General features: G+C 39.4%; 1 long non-coding RNA gene across 1 annotated transcript in view; it reads right to left on the bottom strand.

Moving 5' to 3' along the window:
• Positions 1–8,556: 8,556 nt before the first annotated feature.
• Positions 8,557–12,436, bottom strand: part of LOC107205046 — an 11,725-nt gene continuing 7,845 nt past the window's right edge. The window contains exon 3 of the long non-coding RNA XR_001521829.1: positions 8,557–9,958. This is a non-coding gene — a long non-coding RNA (uncharacterized LOC107205046). The remainder of the gene's footprint in view (positions 9,959–12,436) is intronic.

The following is a 12,436-nucleotide window of genomic DNA, read 5'->3' as shown; positions in this document are numbered from 1 at the left end:
AGCCTGCTCCTCAGGGGGTGCCAGTCCCTTTAAAACCATATGAATTTTAACGAGGGTTGGTGCTGGATTCTGCCCCTGGGACAGGAAAACACTGGTTGTATGCCAGACTGGGGAATCTGCAGGGCAAGGGAGAGGATTGTCCCACTCTGCTCTGCACTGGGGTGGCCTCACCTTAAGTCCTGTGTGAATTTTTGGGCACCATGACATGAAAAATACACTGAGCTATAAGAGAGTGTCCAAAGGAGGGCCACGAAGATGGTGAAGGGTTGGAAAGGGAATCTTTATGAGGAGTGGCTTAGATCAGCCAGGTTGATTTCACAGACCTTTTTCTTTCTTCTTCAAGTAATTTCCTTGTAGATTGCATATTCCTCTGCTTAAAAATTTGCAAGCTTTGGCTAGAATAACAATAATTAATGGTTATAAAAAAAAAACAGACATAATTTGCTTGTGGTTCAAAAACATAACCAATAGGTAATTGAGTGCAGTTGTGGTTTAACCCTACTTACAACTAAGTACCATGCAGCCACTCACCCTGCCCTCCACTGGCTCCCCAGTGGAATGGGGAGGAAAATTTAAAAAAAAGGTAAAATTCATTATTTGAGATTAAAATTATTTAAAAATTGAAATAAAGTCAAATCTAGTAGTTAGAATAATTATAATGACATTTGTAATGAAGTGAAGAACGAGTGATCCATGACACAATTAGTTGCCACAATCTAATCAATGTTCAGCCCACCCAGAAGTAGCAATTGTCATTCCCTGGCCAACTCCCCCAGTTTCTGCACTGAGCATGGTGTTGTATGGTGTGGAACATCCCTCTGGCCAGCTCCAGTCTCCTGTCCTGGCCATTCTCCTCCCCTGTTTCTTGTCACTGCTCACTGGCAGTGCACAGATAAATGAAAAGCCCTTGATTTAGCACAACTGAGCAACAACTCAAACATCAATAGGTTATCAACATCATTTTCACACTACATCCAAAACACTGCACTGGGCCAGCTACAAAGAAAAGAAAACTCTTCCCCAGATGAAACCAGGACAGGGAAAGGCACTGCATCAAGACACAGCACTGGAAAGTGGAGCAGTTCATCCCTCCCAAGAGCCATGTGGATGTGCACACCATCCAAATATCTGTTACAAAGGTAGCAAAGTCAAATTTCAGGAAGGAAGGGAATGAATACATTTACTTTGTTCTTAGTGTTATTATGGTTTGTTCTGCATCAACAATAATCCCTTATTGCCTTTTTATTCCAGATGCAATAAACTTTTTCTTATGAGAGATTAGTACCTCAACTTTGCTTCTGCATTTCATCATCCAGAGCAGCTGTTCATTATTTTGTGTATTTCAAAGCAGCAGAGATTATCATTAAAACAGACATCAAAACTTGTGGTGGGGTGAGTAATCATTTCAGCTGTGGGAACACAGATTCATTAGATCTCTTAAAATACTGTAAAATGTTCAGATATTTAATTGACAAACGTGCTGTTTTGACGGTGTTCTCTGTCACTTCAGTTTAGTCCAGAGGCAGTAGTTTCTACCCTTCTGCTGGTCTGGGAGGTGTTGGGGGCTTGCAGAAAATCCCAGGTGTGGGTTTGAAGAGAAATCAAGACTCCTGCTATTGAAAACACTGCACTAGGATTCCAAAATCCAGATTTTATTCCGGTCTTCATGTGTTACTTTGCATGAGTCACACAGGTCCAGCTTCTTCACGTTCAATAATGTAAGAGGTCTTTTACAATCTAAATGATTATATGGTTTAAATGTATTGAAGAATTAAAGGAATTTGGGTGAATCTAAAGTTTGTTCCATATGCCTCTAAAATAACAGATTCATTTAAGAGTTAGCTGCAAACTTTCACTTAGAAATCATCATCTTTTACTTGTTGAAATACCACCACCTCTCATATAAGAAAGCTAATTAGATGAGCATGAGGAAAACTGGGTTTGAAATCTGTTCATCTGTTCATTTCTAGGGAAGTGTTTATATACTGAGACAGTTATTTGTCTTCCTGCCCACAATATTAAAGAACATAAATTAATAAAAATGCAATTTGCCATCAGATGTGGCCAGAGAGTGAAAGTAAAGCCCTACTCTATAAATGTTTTCAAAATTTAAGAGTCTGGTGTGCTTTTGTTTCAGTATTCACTGAGGTCACAGATCCCCAAAGGAGAGGAGTCTCTTCATTTCCAATTCATGAAATCTGAAAATGCAGCTGAAAATACTTGCTTAGAAATTGTAGTGATTGGAGAGAATCTTCTTGCTTTCAAATCTTATGATCATCCAATTAAGTGTAAGAGCTGTGTTCACTGTTACGACAAGCCCTGTTGCCTGCTCATGCTGTGCTGCCTGCATATGTGTATAAAAAGAGAAAGATCATTTCTAGCCTGCTCATTTTCTAAAGACTAAGATCAGCTAAAAACAGCTGTTATACTGAGAAAATAAGGGCAAAGCAGGCTGATAGACACCTTGTGAGATGTTTAATTGTGCATACATATATAGGCACCTAAAGTACATAAGCCTGAATAAAATCAAGGGTGTAAAAGTAGTTCAAGCTAGTAGACTTAAAAATTTTGGTGGAACATACACTTAGGGGCCTAAACCTTTATGAAAATCTGGTCCAAGACCAGGTTTCCAACAGAATAAAAGTTGTGTCACCCATATCACATCAAGCATCTTATCCACAGGACTATCAAGCATAGTATTTTCTTAAAGGGATTTGTCATGGGCAAAAGGGAAAAATAAATTCTTGCTACAGTGCAAATCCTCACTGATCACTTTCCTGAGTCAGAAAATCTAAAAGAATCTATTCAGAAAACTTGGCTACATTCACATGAGTTTTCCTAGCTCTCAGAAGCTTGGGATCAGAAATACTCTAGTAGGTTTCCACCTCTCATCTTCCTTGTCCCTGTCCCTAATCTGCCAGCAGAGGGACAGGGATAACACATCTGAGCAACCAGCCCTTCTGGCAGTATGGTGTAGAGGTGGAATCAACTGAGTTTAACACACATCTCTCTATTTTTCTTCCCCTGTTTATAGAGTGAGGCAGCTGAGTTTGCAGGTGTCCCCCTTGCAGGCCAGCATATGGCTGGGAGATAAGCAGAAAGTCCCTGCTGGACTTTTGTTCCAGCATAACTGACCTTCAAAGGATAGGGAATCTCATCATATGGAATGAACCAGTCAGACTGAGGAATGTATCACCTGGGCAAAATTGCCTTGGGGGCTGCCTATCTTTCTGTCTTTTCATTCTTTGTGGTCATAAATCAAATGCAGACTTCTACACTTTTCTCTGAATAACATATTAGGACTGGTTTTAAAGCATATTAAGCATTTCTATTCATGAGGGGGTTGAAATTTGGTCAGTGTAAATTATGAAATCTCGAAGGATATTATTTCCTCTCTTAACTTATTCCTTTATCTCTGAGCAGATTTCATGGCACAGTTCTTTTCAGAGTTCTTTAATTTACATTCCACGAGGAGAATGCATCCTTCCATTTAGTGCATCCTCTAGTTTCAGCATACCTTGAAAAGCCCAGTCCATCCAAGAACACAATTTACTTCTCACCATGATAAAGTATTTTTTTATTTAAGTGCAATTTAAATTTCTGTCTCCTTCTGGAGTCACCAGGTTAACTTTATCTGAAAAAATTGTGAGCTTGCAATGAAGCATTAGCAGCTATCCTGTAGTTAATATAAATTCGTCAATTCAGGAACTGACAGGAATGCTTCTCTTCCAATATCATTTTTATTTCCTCTTTTTTTTAATATTTATTTTTTAAAAATTTGTTAATTCAGAATCTCATATCTGAATAATCCCTGGTGCACAGGATGCTAATTCGAAAATACCACATATTGAACTTTTTTTGCCCATTTATTGGTTGGCTTGTTGCATAACAAGAAAACTGATAAGTTTAATTACTTTTATGAAAATGAAAGGGAACTATTATAATTTTGCTAAAGTGTTAATAGTAGTGCCACTTTAAACTAAACTAAATCATGCCACAGGCTAAGTGACATGCTTGGTAGGGAGCATATCAAGCAATGGAAGATAATTCATATTTATCAGGACAACATTAGCATTTTACATAAAGAGATTGATTATCCCACCCTCATTTGTTTGTTTCTCACCTGCCATGCCATTCTCCTTTAGGCTCTTGCATAATTCCCTATTTCTCAACAGTAATAATAATTATTTGATTCAATGATAGATTATGTAGTCTGTATGTAATCAAGATCTGGTAGCAATTAAGTTCAAATTTAAAAACTTTAAAAAATGTTTTCATGGTAGATTGAAAATTATATAGATTATATGTCATGGGTCTCATTCCTGAGGACAGAGAGAGGGATTTTTGTTTGTGTTTTGAGTCTGTAAGGAATTCACTATCATTCATATCATGCACATTTTATGGATGAATTATTAACTGAGCTTCTCCTTTGTTAATACCAGAAGTTTCTTTTGCCTTCACTGCTGTCCAGGTGCAATTTAGGAAGCAATTTTGCCTAGGGTATGCTCCCACAGAAATGTAACTTACTTGTGTGATTCAATTAATTGGCTTAAGGGTTACCTTTGACATCACACCAGTAGAAGTTAGAGGGAAATTCACCCCAGAGACTTCACTGGGAACATCATCTGTCACCAAAACCTCCACTGTCCCTCCACAGCAGATCAAGGGAAGGGGGAATCAAAAGCATCATATTGCATCCTAAAATAAATCTGAAGGCCATTTTGAATTTGGGTAATGGGTAGCAGTTGGGCTTTTTACCATCTCTGAATATTTTTAATGGCACAACTATTCTCAGTTGCCTCATGACTTAATTGAGTGCTCTGGGAACTTAAGGTTGAAAGGTACAGGTGCAGCCCTTGCCTTCTTGTTACATTTGAAGTGATCTAGTTAAGCTTTGGGCATAGCCCCATCAGGTCAGCTGGCATTATTGATTTTGACTAAAGGCACAATAGTTTATATAGCTGAAGCCAGGAGTTAGACATTAGATAGAAAGAGATGGGTAAGATCTTTTCTCCTTCACTTCCCTGAGTTTTTTTTTTAACATTCCAAAACCAAAGCAAAAGCATCTACCCTTTCCATCGCTAAGAGGACTGTAGAAGTTAATTTCTGTATTTAGATAATGGTTTTAACTTGTAGAGAGGTGCACAAGGATTCCTCTTGACTATGTTCAATTGAGTGATATCTGAAGGATAAGGGGAAAATGAACTGTCTGAACAAAAATATTCTGTAATATTCTGATTGGCTTCCAGCTGCAGCTGCAGAGAGCTGTAGGCCTCTGGTAATTCCTATGTGTTGCAGGTGGGCAGGTAGTTCAGATGCTCTGGGGTGTCTCAAGGGTCACCCCATGCCTGCATTTAGGTGACTGACACCCCAGGTGCCTACATTCAGAGCACTTATCAAATCTCCTCTCCTAATCAAAGGAAGTCAAATTAAAATCAAATCATAAAGTCTAGAAAATGAGTCCCCCCATCATTCTGCAAAAGGTCAGAAAAACACCATTCAAGAGCTCATCTCCTCCCTATAAATAGGCTACACAAGCAGGTTTAGCCAACCATGCTGGAAGCACTGAAAGCTCCCACTCTTCCAGCCTGGAATGCTGCTGCCTGCAAGTATAGCAAAAACAGCCTCTGGTGGTACAGTTCATTTCAAGAGTGAAGGAGCTGATGCAGGTTCACTCTGATGAGTGCTTAGAAAAATGACACTTCAGGCTTTGAAATAAAACTCAGGAAATAAGGGTTTAGGTACTGGCTTTGTCGCACTTCCCATGAAACCTCTTGTACGGAATAGGGGATTATTCATACGTGAAACTTTAGAGTCAAAAGTGTCAAGAAATAATTTTACAGATAAAGTGGTGTGCTGGTTTTTGAACACAGTCCTTTTTCTGCTGAGGCCCATGAGGAACAGCTGCCATTAACCATAAATGAAGCAGGGGAAAGGGCAAAGTAGAAATATGTTGCAATTTGAACTAACACGGTTTGTGGTCCCAGACTTAGTAGGTTGATGTGGTCTCTCCATTCCAGCAGTAGGATCAAAAAAAGGTCTTAAGATAAGGTGAAGGAGTACAGTAGCCTCCTCTTTATCTTCTTTGTTGATTAGATATAATTATTAAGTTGCCTGATTTGATTTAAACACTATAGTTCCTGTCTCCAGGCAGAAATGGGAACCAATAAACTTCTGAGGTCACTTTGGAGCTTATTGTCTGTGTGCCAGGATGTCTCATGGTTGTATTTTCACTTGCCTTTCTTACTAGAAATATTTGGCATCCTTGGGATGCCATCTTGTCCAACTTACAACCACACACAGTTGGGTCTAAAAGGATGACTTGAAATTTTCTTATATGTGAAAACTAAAAATGGGCTGCTGCAGCACATAAAGCACATGTTTACTTACAAAATACCTAAATGTTATATATCCTTTGAAAGTCTATTTAGCCTTGGGGCCAGATCTAGGAAAATATTTACCTGCTTGCATTCCCTCTGAGAGAAATAGAAATCAGGGATGTAAATACTTTGATGTATCCATTGCTGTGTTTGATCCATTAGTTTATATATTTTATTTTTTTTAGTTCTTCCACCTTTTGTACTCCTTACAGGGAAGCCTGAAAAGCTATGTTTTCAGGCAGTCCAAGGGGATTTGAACAACAACCATTCGAGCTTGAGTTTAAAGTACAAGACCTTGAAGACAAGCCCCAAAATTCTAGGTCAAATTGGATTGTCTTGGGACAGACAAGGAAGGAAAGAGGACACCAAGGTCCAAGACATCTAATCAGGCACTGAAATAAGGTGGCATCTGAAAATTCAGCAGCTGCTCTGGGGGGCTAAGTTTTCTGTGCAGATCTCAAAGTAAAGAAGGTGACCCTGAAGAAATTAGAAATATTACACGGAATCCTAGAATGGCTTGGGCTGGAAGGGACCTTAAAGATCCTCTGATTCCAAACCTCAGCCATGGGCAGTGACACCTTCCAGAAACCCAGGTTCCTCAGAGCCCCATCCTGCCTGGCCTTGAACACTTCCAGGCATGGAACCACAGCTTCTCTGGGCAGTCCTGAACACAGCATAAATGAGCCCATTTCTAGAGAGAGGGGCAGATCTGCCTGCCTGCCTTTACAGGTCATACCCACACAGGAAACACTGATAAGTAACCCCAAAATTGTGAGCAGCCCCACAGCATGAGCCCAGGTGCTTGGAGAAGAGATGGGATCCATCTCTCCTAATCCTGCAGGACAGACAATTTCACCTGATCTGGTTGCCTGAGGCTGCCTTTGGAAGCAGTGGACAGGAAGATGCACTGTGAGAAGCCTCTTCACCTATTCCTTAGGTAGAAATAGAAAAGGAGATTCAGGTGAGTAGGTCACAAATATGCCTCTGTTATAAATATCTGTCTTTAATCAGATGAATCCCGACTATTCTCACAGTGTCCTCAGACAGAAGCTCAAAACCCAGGGGCACAAGGGAAATCAGACTTTGCACCTCTCAGTGGTGTGGGAGCTGCCATCTCTCTGTCTGCAGGATTTGCAGGTGCAGAGTGAACATGCCACAAGCTCCCTGTGGCATCTACCAGGTGTAAAAAGCCCTGGAGAAATGGATTTGTGAAAGGTCACAGGCAAAGCAGATTTGGATCAGGCTTCACAGCTAAGGCAGGAAATGTTTAGCAAGAAGATAATTATTTCATTGGTGCTTCCCCAGGAGGTGGAGGCTGGCTTATTCCATGCTGTGCAGCAGCAGGTTCCAGACACATCCAAAATGAGGTGCAGTGAGATGAGATTTTATGAACACCAGAGGAATTTGCATTAGATAACATTTGTATATCTTCAAAGCCTTAATATCTCCTTGTAAATCCATCCCCAAATCCCCAAAACACACAAAATTAATTTCATTTGAATAAGTCAAGGCCTTCAAAACTTAAATACTTCGAAGTCTTCTGTACTAAAATAACAGTCTGCTCAGGCCAGTGATGCAGTCACCATCCCTGGAGGCACTTAAAAGATGTGTAGATGTGGCATTTGGGGACAGGGATTAGTGGAGGATGTGGCATTGCTGGGTTGGACTCTATGATCTTAGAGGTCTTTTCCAAGCAAAATGATTCTATGATTCTATGGAATGGTAAATTTTATCACAAAGTCATACTGTTTTACCATGTTTTTCCCATGGTAGCAACTTCCACATTACAAACAAGCAGTATGAAACTGCAAGGATTTGTGTATGGGAACATGTGTAAATAAACATAAATTGGGTAAAATGGGGTCCTGCTGGATCTCCCTTTATCTATATTTAAGAAAAGTATAATTCTGGAGGCAGAGAAATAAGTGAATTTCTTATTGAATAGAAAGTCACTCATTTTTGAGATTACTTCAGTTCTATTTTGCTGTGTTTGTTGTATAAGGAGCATCTCAGAGGTTTATGGTACTGATGTCTGAGGGAAACTTATTAGGAAACAGTGCAAATGAAAGGCCACAAAGTTCATTTTCCATGCAGTCATCTGCATCCTACCCCACTCATCTTTTATCACAGATTTGTATTTAACATAATTATTTGACAGAGTTTTAGCACTGTAAGAAATAACATAATTTATTCACAAAAATACATTTTTGCTGAGAGAATGGCTGTTAGCAACATCGAAATTTGAACATGAATGTGTCAGTCAGAGCAAAAACATATACAAAAATATTTTCTGCTATTTCTCTAATGCTAATAAGACAAAAAAATGAAATTTCTATGTTTAGCTTTTATTTCCCATTTCACTGTTATTTCTCATACTTGCTATAGGAATATCTACAGTAACATGGAAATAGATTTTAGATTTTATGAATCTTAAACATTTTTTTTTTTTGCATCTCCTTTTTCTCTAATTAGACTTATAAGTATATAATTCAACTTTACAGTGCAGACTTTTCAACGTCCAGCTGGCACAAAAGGATTAAATACATGAGACCATCTAGGATGCCACTCTATAAATCAAGATGATCCTGGTGTGTCCATTCCTGCAGTCCTATGCTTCCCCGAGGCAAAAAGCAGTAGGGATTTTCTTTATTCTTTCCTAATCCTCTCAGTTTCAGTGACTGCCAGCACTGCAGAGGAACCTTTCCATGGCTGTGCTGTGGGAGCTGCAGGGCTGGGAACCATGGGGCTGCTGAGGTGACACAAAGGGAGGATGGGCATTGCCACAGGGAGCCCTCTGACCCCATCCCCAGGTGCACTTAGGGCTCAGACAGACAGACAGACATCCTCAGTTACAGCATCCACAGAGGTGCTCATCTGCCCAAATGTCTGGGGTGCAACCAAGACTCATTTCACAATTAGCAGAGGGAGACAGGCAGTTTAAGGATGTGAGTCATCTAACACCCTACATTTAAAGAGTTGTCAAAAATGGGTAGGATCAATTACACATCTTAAATTAAAACAAAGAGAAAAAAACATTGTTGCTTCTCTCCATTGAGTTTAGGTCAATGATCCAAAAGTGGCCAATCCACTTTACTCATTTATGTCACAGATATTTCACACTCTTGAGGTCTTTTTTTCTGTGCCACAACTCACAGATGATGTGTCAACTGGTTTTTAGACCTTTTTCATTCTGTCTCAGTTGCTTGGATCATAATCTACAGCAAGTCACATCTTTCCTCTGCCTGTCTCATCTGCTTCATCAGTAGCAGGTGTTTACCTAGACTAGCAAATTCAGAAAGTTAAAGTTATTCTGACAGCCACCCTCTGAGAGCGAGGTTGTCTTAAGTACTTAGCAATATGTGGTTACATGTTAGGTACAAGTGGCTGGTGCTTGGAATAAACCTGCCAGGCCTTTTGCAAGCTCTTGGTGCCAGTTTTCTTCTTTCTCTTGTTGAACTATGTCATCAAGTCCCTCTGAGTTCAAACCAGAGGGAAGTGGGGAAGTGTCCTTCCTTTGAAGATGTCCTCAAGCCTTTTCACTCTTTAGTATGCAGAGGTTTCCTTTGGTTCTGCCTAGACTGAAGTAAAGAAAGTTAGTTGTAAGCTGTGAAACCACCTAAGCCAACTTCATCTTTCTACTGTAGTGCAAAAAAAAGACATATATTGATCAGTCAGGTGTAATAGACATTTCACTTCCCATTCTCCTGTTTTGCTCCCATAAAAGCAATTCAGGAAATATGAAACAGAGAGAGAAGAAAAAAAGAGGGCTTTTACTGCTAGGGTAATATCTCCGACTCTTTTAATGCTTAGAAGTACGACCAGAAAAGCGAGGAAGTCAGAAATGAAATTGCCAGTCCAAAAAAATGAGAGTTCTTTTGAACAGTGTCAGCAAAGTATTTCCCATTTACTTCTCTGCAAGACTTTCTACAGCAAGCTTTGACAGCCGGGTAAGAATTGATGAAGTAAACCCGTGTTGCTGGACTGATGGAAGAGGTACCTGCAAAGGTGCTTTGATATTCCACTAAAATGAACTTATGAGTCCTGGCATCTCCCTCACACTTACACAAGTCACTTCAGATGCCATCCAACAGCCACAAGTACCCATGTCTTCACAAACTGTTGGGAAGTTTGTTTTCAGTATAGCTCATTTACATTATTCCCTCTTCTGCAGTCAACTGCCTGGTGGTCTTAGAGACAGGAGTTAAGCAATTGCTTTATGATCTATAAAAGCTTTGGTGTCAAACATTAAACAGGAAGGAGTTTTGAGGTGAAATGTGAAAAAAAAAAAAAGCACAACTATCAGATAGAAATTTTTTTAACTTTACTGCCCAAGAAGAAAACTGCCAGAGTTGAAGGGGCAATAAATAGCCCAGGTATAGAAGAAGCACTGAAGGATGTTAAGGCTGTAACAGAAAACACAAATTATTTTTTTGCATCAGTGTTCACCATAGCCTTTCTTTAGAGGTGATCTGTCTCAAATCTAGCTGTCAAGAGCAAGAATCTATAAAAAATTGTGATAAAATGAACAGTAAAAAACTTAGAGTCCCAAGTGATAAAGGGATTCAGATATGAAACTGCTGATCTGTGATCTGTAGCCTCTTTCTTAATTCAACCTTGTTACCAGAGGAGTAGAATAAGTCAACTGTTGTTTAATAGTATTTTGGGGGTGATCTGGAAAAAAAGAGATGAATAAGTCTGTCTGTCATACCAGAAAATTGCTAAGAAAACTAGTGAGGAATGGCCTTTAGTAATGTGTGGAAAAATCAATTGGGAATAGGTTCTTGATGTGAGGAAAGCTGTGCTGCACATGACTGCAGGAGCACTTTGGATTCTATAAGATACAGGTGACTTGTATTTGGATCTTTGCAACATTTCGGACAAATATCCTCATAAAAGAGTCTCAAGGAAACTTAGTAAAGACAAGAGCAGGTACAAGGTGCCTGAAAATGAGGAAGCAAAGGGAAGGGATTCATACTCAATTTTCATTATGAAGGAATTAACCCCTCAGCGAGTTTCCCAATTGTCTGGGACTAATATTGATTAACATAGTCTGGAAAGATCTGGAAAATGGTTGACTAATGAGACACGAGACTGTTACTTATATAAGAGATACTCAGAATAGTAAAAAGCCAAGCTAGAGACTACAAGGCACAAAATGATCTCACAGTATTGACTGACTGGACAATAAAATGGCAGATGAAAATCACTGTCAGTGAATGTCAAAAACTGCAGATGAGACAAAAAATAACTCTTGCTCTGTATGTGATACAATGGACTCCAAAATAACTACTATTCCTTATGATAGTTTGTCTGAAAAGGCCAACTCGGCTTTCCTTTGTCCAAATGACAAAGAAAATGTTAGAACTTTTTAGGAAGGAAGAGGGGGGAAAAAAAAGATAAATCCAATATCATTATTATAGGAATGTAATAATAGGTATTTCTCCCACACCTGAAGGGCTCCAAGTGGTGGTGTGCTGATCTCACAAAAAGAGACTGTGAAGTTGTAAAAGAATAGAGAAGGGCAAAAATGTGGACAGAAGAAAATCATGAGAAAGAAAATCTGAAAAGCCTGGAATTTTTCATCTTTTATGCAGGGGAAGGGTATGGAAAATGTCTAAAACCTTGAATAGATTGAAGAGAATAAGGAAGGAAAAAATACTTGTGGTTTCCCAGAAACAGTAGAACAGGGTTCTTGCTGAGGCAGGCTTAACATTTAAAAAAATGGAAGTGCTTTTCACACACTGACTATTTTTGTGAGGGAAATCCCCACAGCAGGGTTTTGTAAAGGCAAATAGAATAATGGGATCAAAAGAAGATTAAAGTCCCTAAAGCACAGGTTGCTGGAAGCCATAAGTGGTATATCAAGAGAAAAATGTTCTATTTTGTCCAGTCCACAAGTTTTTCTAAGTATATGCTACTGACCAGGATTAGACAGAAAATACTCTCCTTGATGGAGACTTGGTGTGATCACAAAACCCTGTTCTTAGGAAGCTGCTTGTGTTCCATGGCCAGGATCCAACAACTGTCACCACCTGTGGTGCTCCTTCTACACCATA

The sequence above is a fragment of the Parus major genome, chromosome 1A, assembly GCF_001522545.3.
Source record: "Parus major isolate Abel chromosome 1A, Parus_major1.1, whole genome shotgun sequence".
Lineage (NCBI taxonomy): Eukaryota > Metazoa > Chordata > Aves > Passeriformes > Paridae > Parus > Parus major.
The sequence above is the reverse complement of the archived record's forward strand: the minus strand, read 5'-3'. Positions and strand labels throughout refer to the sequence as shown.